The sequence below is a fragment of the Pteropus alecto genome, unplaced genomic scaffold (assembly GCF_000325575.1).
Source record: "Pteropus alecto unplaced genomic scaffold, ASM32557v1 scaffold109, whole genome shotgun sequence".
Taxonomy (NCBI): Eukaryota; Metazoa; Chordata; class Mammalia; order Chiroptera; family Pteropodidae; genus Pteropus; species Pteropus alecto.
Genome location: NW_006494608.1, coordinates 5,955,616 through 5,970,974, shown reverse-complemented (window position 1 = coordinate 5,970,974; position 15,359 = coordinate 5,955,616). Strand labels below are relative to the sequence as shown.

General features: G+C 37.1%; 1 protein-coding gene across 17 annotated transcripts in view; it reads right to left on the bottom strand.

Moving 5' to 3' along the window:
* Window positions 1-15,359, bottom strand: part of NRCAM (neuronal cell adhesion molecule) — a 259,076-nt gene that overhangs the window by 206,727 nt on the left and 36,990 nt on the right. Inside the window, exon 2 of one of the 17 annotated variants that reach the window (XM_025041894.1) lies at window positions 12,329-12,396. The exons of the other annotated variants lie outside the window; for them this stretch is intronic. The gene's annotated coding sequence lies outside the window, so the exon portion shown is untranslated. The remainder of the gene's footprint in view (window positions 1-12,328; window positions 12,397-15,359) is intronic. 17 annotated transcript variants of the gene reach the window in all.

The window sequence follows — 15,359 nt, the reverse complement described above, 5'->3', positions numbered from 1 at the left end:
GTCAACAATTACTGTTTAGATCCAGTAGGTGCAAGGTACTGCCCTGAGGGCCACAAGAAATACAAAGATGACTGAGATTTGGCAGGTAATAGACAGAGATGAGACATACTACCATTTTGTGTTGAATGGCATTTTGTGGTTTATTTTTCACAGAAGTTATCTCACTTAATACTGAAAAATAAGTATTTTCTCAACATTTTACAGACAAAAATAAAGTTTCAGTGAGAGCAGGTAACTTCTCAATGATTTGTCATAAGGCCAAGACCCCAGAGGCAAGCTTTGTGATTCTTAGTCTACCTTACTTCCACCAACCCCGAGGTGCATTCATTGTTTATGCAGATAAATGACTACAAAGCAATGTATGTATGTAGTTAGTTTTGTAACTGGCTGGCATATGTTTGGTCCTCATAAAGTTGTATGGCTAGCAGGTGGCAGAAAGTGATAAACACCCTGAGAGCAGTGCCATTCAGAAGAAACGTGGAGGAAGTCACTGGATCTGTTGCTAGGAAGAACGCTAAGAAAGTTTTGGAACGTTTTCTACCATTTTCAGAACAGAGAGACTTTTCTTCTCTTATAAATCCTGTGAGAAGACACTGGCACCAGAGATGAGAAAAAGACGGCAAATCCGAGAAAAGAAGGAAATGTGATGCTTTCACTTTCCCTCTGCATAGACGACTATGGCTGTCTGACTTGACAGCACTGAGTGCTTCCAGCACCTGCTGCTTTAATACTTGCTATGTACGTTTTCTGTAACTTCAAATTATTTGGACAGATCACACTGGTTGAACAAAGTAGAGAGAGGAGACTCTTGGAATGCATGGCCTTCTATTTGTGGTTGGTGATTTTACAGTGACTGTCCGGGAGGCTCATGGAGTATAATATGACTGTTTGCTGGGATACCAGCTTGAATCACACTAATTTGCTGGCTGCTAGGCACTTGTGCCTCAGTGCAACTTCTTTATTCTGAAATTGTTTTCAGGTATGAAAAGAGGGAGCCAGTAAGAAAGGAAGTGCTTCAGCATTCAGTGAGTAACTTTCATGATCCAGATATAGGGCCAAGCACTTCCCAGACAATACTACTATCTATCCTACAATAATTCCCTAAAGTGGCCATTATTATAACAATGTTCCACAGAGCACATCGAGGCACACAGAAGTCCAGTAACGTATCCCAAAGTCAGAGAGCTTGTCCATGTCAGAGATGAGATTTGAGCCCAGTCTGTCTGACTCTGTGCTATGGTATGCCTCTTATAGTTCTGCTGAAGTTATTAAATAAGCAAACAAATTCAGACTTTGTGAGTAGGGTAAGACACTAGTTGAGAGATAAAACTTTAGTTAATGTTGGAAAAGCAGTTAACTTTAGATGTGAGGTATATGTAAAAAGAGAAAGAAAAAAACAAAAAACAAAAAACAGAGTACTTAGTGGAAATATGTTCCATGGGAAAAGCCAGGAGCCTCTACAAACCTTTCCATGTTACTGAACAGAGAGAGGCCCTAAATCCCAGAAATAAGTCCCACAGGGCCTACTGTGTTCCTAAGAATTCTGAGGTAGGAGAAATGCATCAAAGGCAGGAATATGCCTGGCCTCTCGCGGACTGACACAGAAACTATGAAGTGTCCACGAAGTGCATGGGGATCCACAGGAGGGAGAAAGTGCTCTAGCTGGGATCAGGCAATAACTATTGACGATCTTATTGAGACATTGGCAGTGAAAGAAAGGAGAGAAATAGAATGGTAACTCCAAGGAGCAGCAGAGATGAGAAGCCAGAGATCTGAGTGCATTTGAAGGCTGAGATGACAGATGCAATAAGGAGGGCAGAGAGAGAATGAAGCTGCCAAGTAGCAAAGGTAGTAGACAGAGCCATGGCCCAGTGCAGAGGGCTAGGCATAGGGACACACCTGTAAGGGATGTAGGGAGCTACTATTGTACTTTAGCCATTTTAACTATCCCAACACAAGAGGTGTGTGGACTCATTTCATGTCTTCTCCCATGATGGACAGAACACTCTTCAGATGGAAGCACTTCTGAAATTAGTTTTCAAGAACTCATGCAACAGCCCATATGTAGAAACCTGCTTATTTGCATACTGCTCAGTCTGCTTACTAAAAAACAGGTGGAGTAAGTCAAAATGAAATGAAATGTCAACACACTTCAACAGTTAATGCAAATGCCTTGCAACCCTGAACTTGAGTTTAATAGAATAAACAAAACAGAACTGCTTTGATGACTCTGAAAAGCAACTGAACTAGTTCCAATTTGAGCAGGAGTTTGTTTATTTTGCTTAGCTCCAGTCATTTATTCAATTCACTCAAAAAAACATTTAGTGAGTGCCTACTGGGTAACACACACTAGTTTGAAGCTGGAATGATAATGAATTTTATTTTCATTGCTCATTTTGATTGAATTGTTTTACAGGGTTTTATTTTTTATTTTAGGGAACTTTTACAGCTGATTTTTAATAATGTTTATTTTTTTCTGACAAAAAAAGTTTTCATTTTTCAAAATATAAAAAGCATAGAAAAATGAAAAGAAAAAAATGAAAAGCAAATGTTTTCTTCCACCACTAGAAATAAAAATTGTCAGTATTTCGGTGCATATCTTGCAAATGTGTATGCGTGTCTGAATACACATTTTTTAAAGAAGTTGTGTCATAGTGTGTATTAATGTAGTAACCTGCTGTTCTCACTTAACAATATAAAATGAACATTTCCCCAAGTTATTAAAATTTTACAAAATCAGTTTTAGTGTCTGTGTAATATTTTACCATATTAAAAAATCATATTTAAACAGTTTCTTAATATTGGCCATTAATGCTATTTCATTTTTTTGACTTTTTTATATCATTTTCTAAATTTAAATTAATCGATAAATTGATACGATTAATACGAAATTGATAAGAGAATATTTTTAAAGAAGTGATTTTATCATTTTGAAGTACAAACAACAACTCTGTTATTTTAAAAAGTGCTATCCAGAGAAGAAATTTAGTCTTGCTTTAGTAATTTGTAATAATCCATTAATCAAACTTTAAAGAGCCTATTGTGTACCAGGTACTATTATTCTAGGCAGATCACAGATCATATTTATGTGTGGAACTGCTACTTTTTAAGAGCGCAACATTCTTTTCAGTGGATTTAAACTAGATTAATTCAAAAACTAGTTTAAACATTGATTTATCTAGGAAAAACTAAACACAGAAAATGTAGAAATGATTCTGTTATGTCCCCACAAAGCAATCACAGATTCTCTATGAGAGTGGTTCAAACCCGGGAGGTTTTGCTCTATTTGACAAGCCAATGAGCTGGGCACAGGCTTTTTAGCAAGAATGTGGGAAAAGTTGTCCCAGAAAATTGGAAGCTTCTTGTCAGAGGGCACCATCTTCCCCTCCTGACATCTGAGGCACTATGCCAGTGCTCCAGCTATAAACACTAAGACAGCTTTACATCCATAATAAAATAGCCAAGCCCTCTTATTAGAGAAAATTAATATTCAATATTTGCTTACATATGTCTTTACTCTGTTATTAATAAGAAACTTTGAACATAATTAGTGTTGGCTTTGAGCGCATTTTTGGAACTGCACCCAGCTGGAAGTGGGCCGTGGAGCATAGGGTTTCATTACTCACCAAGACTGAGCACTCTCTGAATGAGATTAGAAGAAAAGAAATGGAAACGACCCTCCTCATTCAGAAAGAAATGGTCTGCTTGAATTAACTGAGATGACTGTGTGTGGTGGCGGGAACAGAACTGTTACTGTCACAGGCATGGCCTTTCTCAGTTCCTTGTCACCTCTAGCCTCCTCCATAGGGCACCTCAAAATGAAATCACAGATAAGCGAAGCACTCTGGGTAGGAAACAAGAGGTATGATATGTCTAGAGAGCCGCTTGTGATGAGGCAAGATGCAGAACACCTGACCAGATAAAAAAGGTAGATGAGGAGCAGCAGACTGCCCCCACAGAACAGGAGCCTTTTAATCAGAATGAATGAATGAACACCAAGCAGGAATTCAATAGTAAGGTTAAGGTCCATGTATGCAGAGTATTAAGAGAAATGTAAACTGGGAAAAGGTATGATTTCCAGACTTCTGACCACTATCACCACTTCAGCTAAAATGAAGGGATATTGAGCTTGTTTTTTCCTCAAAAGACGTGGATGAAATATTTTATATCCCTTATAGGAAAAAAAAAAGTAAGATCGATTTGCAACTTACTCTCAATAACCAGCTCAATGCCTTTCACAGCTCCCTCCTACTACAGCCTGTGACACTCATACTAAAACCTACGGCTTCTCTCGACACTTCCACCTCAAATTTTCCCATCTGTCTGACGCCCACTGTTGGCTTCTTTTCAGAGCCTCTTTAAATCCATGCCTGGATCATTCTTCAATTCCATTTTCACCTCTGATGCCATCTCTCAGGTCACTCCAGTCTCCAGGCATCATGCCTGGGGCCCAGGAACCCAGTTTTTTGGTTGGGGTGGGCACAATGCCTTAGCCACTCTCCCCATACATGCATTGTTTTAACTGTTCAAACATCACCTTATAAGAGACCTGTGATGGACCCTCATTTCAGTGGTGAGAAGTTCTCTAACAAAATTTCCTCAGGCAAAAACAATACTCATGCTCCATAGAAACTGTGACTATAAGGCTATGTTTACCTTAATTTGCTAGAAAAAATAACATAAATAGATTTTGGGAGGATACCTAGATTCTAAAACTATCCCTATCATAATTTCTAGTTCTCACTACGAAACTCAAAACCAAGAAAATATGTATTTTTTCCTATTATATCTTTCTTTTTACAAAACTTTAATTTGATTTCTCACTAACTCAAGCCAGGTATATGTCCCACTTTGGCTGTTTCTGCTACTGCACTGGGTTGGTTTTTAAATCATTACAAAAAGCAGAATGCTGAGACATTAAAAAACAGGCAGACTCAGAAGAATCTGCTCAGTGCAGGAGCACAGGGGTTTCTGACTCAGGAAACTCTCAAATTCATCTTCCTGTACTGCATTTTAGTCCAGCTGCTGCAACTGAGTAGATCTTGAATTTTCAAGTTAACAAACTTCATTACGGATAAAATATATATATATATGCCTATGCCAAATAGAAAAGAATAGGGATTTCCTTCAAAATATTAAAGATAGAATTACCATATGACCCTGCATTTCCACTGCTGGGTATATATTTAAAGGGAAAAAACATTAAGAAGTGATATCTATACTTACATGTTCATTGCAGCATTATTCATAATATTTCAGGTATAAAAAACTAGGTGTCCATTAACAGTTGAGAATCATATATATATATATATATATATATGTGTGTGTATACATATGTATACACACATATATATATATATATGCCTATGTATATATCCTAAATAGCCCATCATTAAATTTTGGTCTGTTTCCTCGTAATCTGATTCTTGTCATTATAACTGTATTTCACTAAATTTCTTATAGAAGAAAAGCTCTGTTGCAGTGATTTCAGTATAAATTTATATTCTTCATACAGACCTTTAAAATATTACAAACCATTTCACGTGAAGACTGGCAGATAATTTTCTTGGAGAAGAGATGAAGGTGAAATATGCGAGTGCTCTTTAAAAATGTCATGGGCATCCAGGAGTATAGTAGTTGGCAATCCCCTCTGCACGTGAGGCTCCCTGGGACACTTGAGGAAACATGCTGATGCTTGGGCCCCACTCCAAGCGACGTAATTGGTATAAGGTGGGGACCCGGCCTTCATCAATTTTTAAAGCTCATTCTAATGTGCATTAGAAGCAAACCTTCCCCTGCAGCAGATTTTACTTCAATAGAGTACTAAGAACTGTCACAAGCAGAGCTATCCAGGGAAAGAACAGGTCACCTCATAGCAGCGTGAGTCCCCTGTCACAGCAAGTGTGGAAGGGCTGGCTGCATGTCTGAGCTCCTATTAGGAACAGTGGAGAAAGGGGTCCTAAGATCTTTGAAACTGATTTTTTTCTTTTATATTAGTTCTACCTAGGGTCGAAATTTAGTTAGAATTAGAAAAAAAAAAAACCTCATTTGCAATGCCATTCTTAGAACAAAACAGTCGGTATAAAATCTTTCATATTGTCCACATAAAACTTGGCGATTTGCACAATAACATAAAAATTTTGTTTTCTGTATTAGTCTATTAAAATTTTTTCCTTTGCATAGTGAACTGTATTATTATATTCTAATTTTTGATACTTTCCCAACTTTCTATTACTTCAGCCTACAAAAGACCTTTTTAAATTAGTTGATATTTGTTTTTCTAAAATTCATTAAAAAAATTCCTAATTCTAAACATTCTGTGAAATGTCATTGGTACAGAACTACCTATGGCTTCTTCCCAATTATTTTTCCTCTTTTTTTTTTCTTTTTTGTTCTTAAGCATTAACATGAAAATTTCCTCTGACCCTTTCTAGGAGATGAACTTGGTTCTTATTTAAAAGATGCTACCTTTCAGAGTTTTTTTTCCCCTGAATTTAAGCAAGGGAATACACACAGAAGCAAACAATAAAAAGAAAAAGTTGCTTCATGTCTCAATCCTTAGGTTCATTTTTTTTTTTTTTTTTTTTTAGTTTTGTTCTTTGCTGTTTCTTGTATCACTGGACTGATACTTTACATGCTCTTTTATAACTTGCATTTTCAAGGTAACAATGTGTCATGAGACCCTTCCATACCAGTACCTATGGATCTACATTTCTCAACAGAAATACAACATGAAGTGCTTAGTTTCTTATCCATTTCACCGTTGATAGATATTTCATTTGAACCCATTTTCACTATTAGAAACAAAACTGCAATGGATAATTTTGTAAACATATATGTATATAAATTACAAAAAAACAAATTTCTGGGTCAATATTTTTTTGTATTTCAGATTTTGATAAAAAAAAAATCAAAATGACCTCTAAAAAGGCTGTGAATTTACACACTATAAGAATGTAGAAAACCGTTTCTCTATCTCTTTGCCAATACTAGATACCATTAATTTTAATTTTTCCGAACTCAAAGGCAAAAAACATCTTTGAGTTTTGCCAAAGTTTGGAAAATAAGCCAAAGTATAAATGACAATTTTCTATACTGTTGTTACTTTTAAAAATAATGAAGCTAAACAATCGTAGCAGATTTCTGAAATCTACCCCCAAACTTGGCATTTTGCTCAGAGTCTAAGATTTCAAGAGCCCTTTGCAGACAACTCCGTCCTCTTTATAAATCCTTACCATTACAGCCTTCAAAAGACAACTCAAAACTCACCTCCTCCAGGAAGCCTTCCTTGATTAATTTCCTTGATCTCAATTTTTCTTCTCCCTCTATTTTGATCTCTTAATACTTATGTATTTAGTTTGTGTAGACTCTTAAATCTCCCTTTGTATCTCTCAATAATACTACTAAAGTAAAAGCATAGGAAGCAATTCACCAAGAGAAGTGAAAAAACATTTATTAAACATTTATTATATTTAGTTGTTCAGCCAATATCTAGTTATTGCGTGCTGTATCAGACCCAGTTTATATACTTTTCCAGATTTGTCTGCCTCTCCCCACACTGTTCCTCTGGCTACTTGTTCCATGTCAAGCAGCTGCTCCTCCTGCCACCTTGTCTCCAACACCACCAGCTGACTCAGTCTCCCTGAGGGTGATGGTTTTGGCTCAGCCTATGTCATGAGCATGTGGCATGAGCTATGGCAACTCTGGGACTCCACCTGAACTGGTGTTGTTGAGGTTCTGACTCCTCCCATCACTTCAGGATTCCCATGAAGCACTATGCTGTGGGGTATAGGATCTGGCTTCCCCTCAGGCTGACCAGAGGGGCTGGGTAACAACTCAGAAACAGGGACTTAAAGCCCGGTGGGGATAATTTTGCCTTTCCTTCCTGTGACAAATTATGTGAGGTACAGTGGTTCCAAACACCTGTCTGCAAGAAAATGTATGTCACAGAGCAACTAGCTGTGTTCTCTTAAGAAGTTATGGGCAGCTTGGTAACTCGTTATCTTGTATTGGCTGTGTTTCCCCTACTCCCTCACTGTAGCTGTTCTTGAATTGCACCTCTTCATAAAGACTTCTCATGTAAGTTTTACTTCACACTCTCTTTGCCAGAGAACCTAAGCGAAAACATACCTACCACATACATAAACGCTGTACTATACATTATTCTAGCCCAAGGTAGGGGCACAAAAGACAGAATAAATCAATCCTGTCCACAGCAACCTTACAAAATAAGCGGAGAGGCAAGACATCTACACATGTAACAGTAAGTGAAAAAGAAGACAAAATGAAAGATGAGGAAAACTGGAATGAACATAATAAAGGGATAAACTGTACAGAGGGTTAGAAAATAGGAACTAATTTCTGCCCCTAAAAAGGGCATGAGAGAGCTCTATGGCTTCCACGTAACTTCTCTTATGTGATTCTTCTTACCCTCAAGTGCTTTTTACAGTGGCCTTCTCTGGCTATATTTCTGCCATGGAGTTTCTTTTCACTCTGAGAGACACCCTAAACATTTCAGAAACATTTCATTTGTCTTCTATACCCCAAAAGAATTACTCTTCCATGGCAGAACAGGACCAGCAGTTCTCATGAGCCCATCCTTCTATGCTATTGTACACTTGAAACTTATTTGATTTTATTAACCAATGTCACCCCAATAATTTTAATGAAAGTTAATTAATTAATTTTAAAAAGAGGTTGCTTTTTATGACAGTCCCCTCCCATTTCACCTGCATGCTGTTAACTTCTTTGCTCAATTAACTGACAATATAACAAACACACGTCCTCCAGAGAAGATTCCTAGTTTGGGGACATCACTCTTCAGGGATGGCTGCTGTTGCCATTGGCCATTTATTTCAGTTTTCCTTCTTTCCCTAAAGAGTAACTGACTGAATGGTTTGTGATTCTCTACTTTTGTCACACGACATACTTTCCATAATTTGATCAAATAACACTGGTGCTACTAGGGATATTTAAGGTAACAACAGTAGCCTATTATAACTGGTATGGAGAAAAGAAATAATTGTCTGGTAACTGAGTTAAATATTCCAGCAATTCAATTAGAAGTTCATGTAACAATAACTTACAGATTTTTTTTTCTTTTTGCTCAAACATCGGACCTCAACCCCAAAATCTCTAGATACCAGGCAAGTGACTTTTCTTTTTCTTTCTTTTTCATTTTCTTTTACAAGTTACAGAGGTGACACTTCTGTATGTATCTGGTTAAACATTACTAGCTGATAGCCACTTGTTACTCATCTTTCTATTACGTCAGCCCTTGTGCCAAAGTGACTTTCCAATAATGTGTACACAAATTTGGTAGCAATTCTCAATGTCTCATACCAAACAGCCGTCTTTTAGCCCTGAAAGCTACTGTCACTAATACTGGCCAATGGGCTCCACACTGATTTCAGCAGAGAAATAAAAGCATGGCCCTGTGGAAACCACATCCATACACCTTTGACACACAGAAGGAAAATCAACCTCCAAGCAAATGGGAAAGGCACAGTCACCCACTTCCTCAAGAGCTGTGATACCACAGATCTGTACTTCTTTGGTTTTTCCCACAGTTCTACGCCACTGCAAGAGGACTTGCTGACTTATATTTCTGAACTAGAGATTTTCTCTCCAAACAAAAGATTTCTGTGCTTCTATGAAGCACACACTACCACAGCATACCTTCAGAAGAAAAACAAGCCCTTCACAGAATACATGAAAGATGAGCTTCTCTGGGGACATGAATGGCTGATGTGATCGTAGGACAAGAGTTTGCTGAAGAGTATGGTAATAATTGGGACAAGTGGTGACGCTTCATCTTGAAGTGGTTAGCACCACAGCCTGAGCCATGAGAGCTGCGTTGGCCTCACCACACTGGCTGAGAGGGGAAATATTTATGTAGTAATATCTGATATATACATTTGCCCTTGTGTGAACATTAAAGACTCAAGCCCTTAAAAAGTACACCACTATCCTCATTTTCACATTATGATCAAGGCCAATACTTAATTTGATTATTCAAAACATTTAATATAATTTTAACATTTCATATAATCATGTAGGTTTTTTCTAGCTTATTTTCCAGTATGAAATTTTATTTGTGGGGAGATGAGTGAAAAAGGTGAAAGGATTAAGAAACACAAATTGGCAGTTATAAACATAGTCATGGGATATAAAGTACAGTGAAGGGAATATCATCAATAATATTATAATAACTATGTATGGTGTCAGACAGGTACTAGATTTATCAGAGTGATCATTTTGTAAGGTATATAAATGTCTAATCACTATGTTGTATACTTGAAACTAATATAATATTACATATGAACTGTATTTGAAAATTTTTTAATTATAAAGAAAATTTATTTGACCATCAGTTCAGTGGCTTTTGACTGTAACACAAATACTTTCCAAATAACCCAGTGGAAAATAAAAAGTCATTTTTAAAATTTTGCTCTGAATTTTAAAAATTACTGAGAGTTTTTCAGGAGAGATTATTCTCTCCCCATAACCTCTAAAAATATCTCCCAGTCCTTTTGCTACTAAGAGGCACTAATAGGATATATATATGCTTAATTGGCTTCACCAAAAAAATTTCAGTGTGTCTACCTTGGTTATCGCTTATCATATGGATTTTTTTTATCCTTCTTAGATTCATTCGTTCATTTTTTTCAAGTCAAAGAACTGCCATCATTCCTATAACTGTTCTTAAAAGATAACATTAGTCACCGTATTTTCATAATATGTTTCTCATCTGGTAGTTAATTTCCCCAGGGAGTACTGCAGACATTTTATTTTCAGATAATCTCCAATTAGCTGCTTCTCTTCATAATCCTGTCCAGCTCACATTCACAATTTTCTTCTGTACATATTTCACTTCGCATATTTCTTCTCCTCTTAACATATTTCAAGAAATATATGTAATTTACATTGTTTATAATTCTACCTCCTATTTGCTCATTCATCTACTTGCAAGAAATTTTAATGTTCAAAATCCAATTTTTTTAAAAAAATGCATGTCTATTAAATGTTGCTCTTCCCATCTAAGCTCACTCAGCATTCAACCTATCATTTTATGAGAAAGATATTTCTGAGGTATATATATTAAATATGATCCTGATAAATAAGACATGCCTAACACATAGAGAAGTGAGAGCTCACCTAGTTGCTCTCATTTGAAAGACACACCTTTTCTCCCGAAAAAAGTCATATGTCTCCACTCCCATGTCAATACCAAAATTTCTTCTGGAAAGACAAAAACTTTTAATGCCAAAATTAGAGATATAGCTTAAAACAGGTCAGGAAAAAATGATTTGACTTTGTGCTAATGAATTAAAGTTGGAAACTTTCTTGAGAATGGGTTACATAGTATTGGGGTAGGAGTGTCCAGTGGGTATTATGTCCCTCCAACAGCACCACAGAAGAGAAAAAACTGAAAAGCGGGGGAAGCTGGGGCCAGTAAATGAACTTCACTTCATTTTCCATTTTTATGTATGACAGAAACCATCTTCAGTTATTCAGTAACAAATCAGGAAGTCTGATATTTAAGTATTTATGCAGTGCTTTAATTTCATGTGTGTGTGTGTGTGTGTGTGTGTGTGTATTTAATTTATAGGCACTTGTATCTACAAAAGGAATATACTTTTATAACAGGGGTCCCCAAGGCCTGGGCCTCAGACAGGTACCTGTCCATGGCCTGTTAGAACCAGGCTGTACAGCAGGAGTTGAGCAGCAGGCAAGTGGGAGAAGCTTTGTCTGTATCTGCAGCCACTCCCCAGTGCTAACATCACTGCCTCAGCTCCACCTCAGATCACCAGGCATTAGATTCTCATAGGAGAGCCAGTCCCTGGTAACAAAAAGGTTGGGGACTGCTGTTTTATAACATTTGACCAAATTGAGGAATCTGGGGAAAATAACAGATCTTATCTTTCTTTGGCCTTAGTCGATGTTTGTATCAACCATCAATCATTAAGACTACCTAGTTCACAGATATCAGTGCAGAGATTCTGTTTTCTGCACACAAAATAAATCTTTGCAGACACTTGATGACTGGTAACCTCCTATATGCATTTCTACTTCTGAGAAGACCCCTATTCCCAAATAGTAAGCAATACTTTTCTAAAACAAGAAACAATCTATGTGATTTGAATGAATATAAAGTTCTTAGCAATATATGAATTGCTGATTTTTCTTTTTTTATTTTCCCCTCCCACACTGTCAAGTGCCCAATTCTCCCCCTTCCGCCACCACTGATGCTATCAAAGTTCACCAGCTCCTCCTTTGAACTGCTGATTTTTAAAGTATATAAGTATACAAATAAATTCTTACCTACCTTTCTTGTGGCCACGTATTTTAAAAGAATCCTGGGGTCTTATATTGCAGGAAGAGTTTCTCAGCTATCTAGAAAGAAATGAGACCAGTTCTCCAATTCACAAAACATTTCCCATCTCTAACAGAACCTACCACCTGATTACTCATTCTACACTTATTCTGCATGAATTTATAGTGTAACTTGACTTTATAAGATATCCATAGTTCCTCTCCCCAATTTCATTGGTCTCTTTCTTTGGTCTCATTGAATATCCCACAGCCCAGAGTAGAAAGCCAATAAATACCCAGATTACCTAGATTCTCCCCTACCCCTAGTCTTATATTCTTTCTATTACATGACACTGTCTCAGAGCTCTCTAAGGAAGCAGCTTTCAGAATTGGGGGGAGGGGAAAGAGGAAGAGAGGGAGAGTGAAGTATGTTGAGAAAAAATGGGAAGAAACCATTCATGGTAAATAACTACTTTATATAGTAACATCATGTTGGTAAAAGAAAAGTGCCCGTTAACTAAAGGTTAATGAAAACTACAGGTGTTTGAAAGCAAAGACCTAACTCTATTCTCCACACACACCCTAAAATAGCACATCCAGAAAAGCAACCCTACACAGTTAAGAAAGAATCATTACACAAGTGATATGAGTTCAACACTGTGGCAGTGCTGGGAAAACAAGATGTGTGTGTGTATTAAGCAACATAAAAGAATCATAATCTTGTGTTAGACTGAGTGGAATAGGTTGAAACATTATAAAAAAATTAGTGTGAGCTAGATATTATCATGCTCTGTTTTTTTTTTTTCTTTTACAAAAACTCATCTTTGATGTGTCATACTAAGGTATTGCCTACAATAATTTCATATGCCATTTGTAAATGTTTATGAGTTTTCATAATCATATATTCAAATTATTTGTAAGTATTCCATAATATAGACCATTGCAATTTCATTTATAATACACAAATATTAATTTTTAAAAGGTTTGAAAATAAATATTATTAAAGTTTATGATAGACTTTCTAAAATTGTGAGCTAGTATTTACCAACCAACAACAAAACATGTCAGTATTTTCTGGTGAGAATATGTCCATCACTGTAACAGCACTGAGAAGCAAGGAAATATGTAAATAACAATTTCTGCATAATTAGTATAGCAAGAAAGAACACATTTGTGGAATTTATTTAAAAAAATAAGTCTCTCATAATCTGAAATGTAATTAAAACCTATAAACATCAAGTTTTCTAAAAATGAACTGAGAAATAATGTGAAAGCATTTTGTAAATGGAAAATCCTTATCATGAAATAGGTGTTAGAATCATCATTATTGTTATTTTAGTTGTAAAATAACTTGAAGAAAAAAATAGAACACAGAATTACTATACAATATGACCTCAATTCTGTTTGTTTTCCTCTTTTTAAATAAAAGAATTAGGTATTGTTTCTTCTGTATTTCAGGTGGGGAACCGAAGCTATTCACCCCACAACTCAGAGAAAACCAATGATGTAGTAATCACTGACAGAATAAATCATTTTGCTCTTCAAGTCTCTTGCTTTCGGTTCAAACTGTGCAACTTACTTTGAGCAGTCCATGCTTTTAGCTGTTGTTAGAATCTTAAGAGTTTACAGAGCCTTCTGACCTGCCCTGTGGAGATTAATGACATATTTAATCACATTCTGTCTAACAGGAGGAAAAGGATTTTGACATCATGGCGGCAGCTCCTCCACAGAAAATTATAGGTATGTTTATGATATGCATTACAGAGTGGACCAGCAGCAAGAACAAGCCTATGGGATGTGGGGGTTCCAACCTGCTATGCAGCAACTTGACATTTCATAGATAATACCTCTACCAGGGGCCACTTTACAAGTTCTTAGGTCAGAAGAATGTTTTTCTATGTCTTAGGTTAAGGGAATGTTTCTCCCTTCTCCTATGCCTCTCTTTTCTGAACTGTAATACCAACTATACAGCCTTCAAACCCTATGTTCCATCCTAAGCTCAAAATTATATTTCTATAGCTAAATTACTTAGTGCTGTATGTCAGATCCTGCAACAAGCACTTTATATGCATTACCTCATTTCATAAACAGCTCTGAGAGGCGGTACTATTATTGTCCTCATTTTTACATGTTAAAAAAACAAGGCTGAGTGAACCTAAGTAATTCGCTTAAGGGTACCCTAACAGTAAGTGACTAACCTGGGGTCTATCCCAGGTCTGTATGCCTTTGGCCCAAGTTCTTTAGTGTATGTGAAATATTCTAAACATACTGAAAAGCAGAACATATAATAACACATTACTCAGCTTTGACAAATAAAATGGAAAGATACAGATAATCCTCGACATAAAAATACATTTAAAAGTATAATGGAGGAGGTGAGAAAGCAAGGCGGAGTGAGAGATGTCCTCAGATCGCTCCCCTTGAGAAAACAATAAGCTGAACATCTAAAACTCAACAAAAACCACCCAAATTGCACACCAGCACGTCTGAGTGTGAGAAATAAAGAAGAGGCAGCTTCTTTATTTCTCCAAGACCACCTCCCAACACCCGGGGTTCTGACCTGACAGAACCTGTCAGAACCCCGGATGTTGGGAGGTGGTCTTGGAGAAATAAAGAAGCTGCCTCTTGCAGCTGCTGGAGATCCTTTCAGGAGGAAGAGGGGGAGTGAAGGTGCGGCGCTTCCCTGATTAGCCTGCCTGGAAGTGCCGGCACTTTTAGCAGCCAGCAGCAGGGCTCAGTCATCAGGGCAGAAAGTAGAGAAGTGGGACGGGACCACAGAGAAACAACAGCTGATTTTTAGTGGTCCTAGTTGCAAAACTGAGGCTGAGCTACAGCCCCCAACCCCTAACCAGAGGGCCCTTCCCCTCATATTGTCTGAGACTGACCACCACAGAGCCCAAGGGAATCTAAGCAAATGCTACTGAAACTGTTGCTAACACTGACAGGGACTGAGACTGAGAGCAGTGAGCAAGATTTAACAATCAGGCAAGAGAAAGACATAAAAGGCATCCAAATAGGAAACGAAGAAGTCAGACTGTCACTTA